This window comes from Crocuta crocuta, unplaced genomic scaffold (genome assembly GCF_008692635.1).
Source record: "Crocuta crocuta isolate KB4526 unplaced genomic scaffold, BGI_CrCroc_1.0 scaffold862, whole genome shotgun sequence".
NCBI lineage: Eukaryota > Metazoa > Chordata > Mammalia > Carnivora > Hyaenidae > Crocuta > Crocuta crocuta.
Window position 1 is genome coordinate 1584912 of NW_027529584.1, and position 2703 is coordinate 1587614.

The 2703-nt window shown below is 66.2% G+C and overlaps 1 protein-coding gene across 1 annotated transcript in view; it reads right to left on the bottom strand.

Annotated features, from left to right (window-relative positions):
- TMEM132C (transmembrane protein 132C) overlaps positions 1 to 2703 on the bottom strand; it is a 115150-nt gene that overhangs the window by 76749 nt on the left and 35698 nt on the right. The gene's annotated exons all lie outside the window — the stretch shown is intronic.

A 2703-nucleotide genomic window follows, 5' to 3' on the forward strand; every position in this document is an offset into this window, starting at 1 on the left:
GACACCCCGGGCCGCGGGCGGGAGGCGAGGCCAGCGCCCCGGGTCACTGCGGGCGGTCACCGGGCGCCGTGGTGGGCGGCCACTCACACGCGTTTCCTCTACCATTTAAAAACCCGTGGCTTTAACAAAATGCCAGGCCAATGTTTTATATTAAAAGAAAAAAAAAATTGAGAAGGCAGCACACTGGGTGAACTTGCTGAGGGATCAGCTCCTGCCCGCGCTCAGCCGCCAGCTGTGTCCAGGAGGGNGCGGCAGGGTGGCGGCGGGCGGGAGGGGGGACACACCCATTAGTGCTCGTGACGGAGGGGACGCGGGACGTCAGGCGGCGGACGGTCGACCGACTCCGCGTCGGGAGCTCCTATCTTTGAGCGTCTTCCTGGGACACGTGCGTGTGGTGACGACAGAGCTGGTGCTCAGGGCTCCCGGCGCCTCCAACAGGCTTTTGCCTAAATTCCCATCCTCGGGAGGTCCCTGTGCCCCCAGCCCGTGCGGGGAGCGGCACCAGCACCCGCCGAGCCGTCCACGCCCAACAGCCAGCGGCGACGAGGGGTGTCCGCCTGCGGCCCGTGTCTGCCCACACCCGCTGCGCCGTGTCCCCACTGCCGCATCTTCCTTCCCCCGGAGCGTCGCGGTCGCGCGTTCTCCCGGGTTCGCCTCTTGTCTGCTCAGGCGTCAGGGGGGTCCCCCTGGGACGCACGACTCGCAGGGCCACGCGCGTCCTTGAAGTGTCTGGCTTCCTTCGGTGGTCAGCACCCAGCCTGAGGGCCCCGCTTGGCCGCACCCCCTCCCGTCTCACGGGCGGCCCTCTCCCCCTCCGGCCACACTGGGCCTCTCGTGTGCCCCACAGACACGGCGAGCTCATTCCCACCTCTGTGTCCGCGCTGCCCTCTGGCCGCTCGTCGCGTGGCTGGCTCCATCTTGTCGCTTCGCGGGAAGCCAGCGCCCTCCCACGCCGGCACCCAGCTCCAGGCGACGCCCCCTGGTGCCCACGAGCCCCAGCTGTGTTTTCGCTGCCGAGATGGCTGCTGTTGGAGAGGCTGGCGCATCTTCGCCCATTTTCTTGGTCTTCCTCACCACGATGTCAGCTGAGATGAGGGGCCGTGTGCCTCAGTCTTCACTGCACCCCCAGGGCAGGGACGGTGCCCGGCGCCCCAGGACGAGGTGCTGCGTCCTCCTTAGGGAAGCGCATGCGTCCACTCCCTGCTGCACCCCCAGCTCCGTGCTTCCTGGACGACATCGCCCCTTAGGTCAGCCGTCCATCCTGTAAACGCTCCTTCCTAGCAACGCTTTCTGGGAACATTCGAGAAGGGCACGTCCGACGGGCTGAGCTCACTCCGGGAAGGGAAGTACGCGGGAGAATCCGCGGGGAGAAGGGACTCCCTTCTGGAGGTGGGCTGTAGGCCGCGGGGCGAGTCACCCTTCCGGAACCGGCCTCTGCCGTTGCTGCTTAGGAGCCGGGGGCGGCCCAGCCTCCCTCGCAGACCCCCCTCCCCTGGTTTCCAGAGGCCCTTCCACGTCCCGAAGACGGGCGAGCACCCCCTCGACTCAACGAGGTGTGTCTGCACCGGCCGGCACGTCCAGCTTAGGGACAGCTGTCCTGAAGTGCCTTGAGAGCGCCCCTCACAGAAACCAGACGGGCCACAGGGAAGCCCCCTGTCCCAGAGACAGAAGGCTTCCATCAGGCCCGGGCCGCGGGTCCTCGGGAGACGACAGAGCGTTTCACTGAGTGGGCGCTAACAGATGGATGCCAGCGGGGAGCCCGCGAGTGGGGGCGGGGACATGGAGGNCAGGCTGAGCCCCCCGCCGCCCCAGGACCCGCGTGACACACAGCCCAGGGTGACCGGCCAGCTGCGCAGGGGTCAGGAAAATGCCTGAGACCCTGACGTAGCCGACGGTTCTCGTTTCTGAGGCTCCCAGGGTCCATCTGGTGTTTACCGCCGAGGACCATCGAGCTGTCCCGCCCCTCTGACGCTGGGCCGTGAAGGGAGGCTCACGTCTGGTGCTGATCAGTCCCCCACTCCTGAAAGATGAAGGGGCTGAAGCCTCCATCCACTTGTCTCCGTGTGGCCAACGGGGCTCGGCCAGGTGGACGCACCTTCTGGGACCTCGCCAACACGTGTGGTCAGGAGACCAGCAAGAGCGGCCCCGTCAGGTCATCATTCCGGCCGCCAGTGGCTGGTCTTTGTGGCTCAAGGTCCCTGCCACGCTTTGTCCCGAGTTTCGCTGGTTCTGCCCTTCCCAAGTCCACCTTCTGCCTCTGAGCATCCTGTGACCTCCCGTGGCTTTAGTCACCCAGATTCAGTTTCTCTAGCGTTGCAGCCGCCGGCCACGACCCGCACGCCCGGTTTACCCTGGCCTCTCCCCACGCCTCAGTCTCCCCGTTAGTAAAAGGAGGCTGTGGTCAAACGACCAGATGTCCCCGCGCCGCGCCTGGATGCTCTGCCCCCAGCGGCGCCTCTCCCACACCAGACATCAGTGATTCGGGGCTTTGAGGCACCCCCGCCTCCCGCATGCTACCTGGCAGCCGCGTCCCATGCTTTCGTGTATAAACGGGTCCTGTGGTCCCAGGCCGGGCTGGCTTCAAAGGCGGGCAGATGCCACGAGCAAGTGTCTCCCCTGTGAGCCGTCACCAGACACGCAGGAGAACCAGACACGGAGGGCGGGGGGGGGTGTGTGTAGTGGGTGGGAAAATAAACAGAGGAT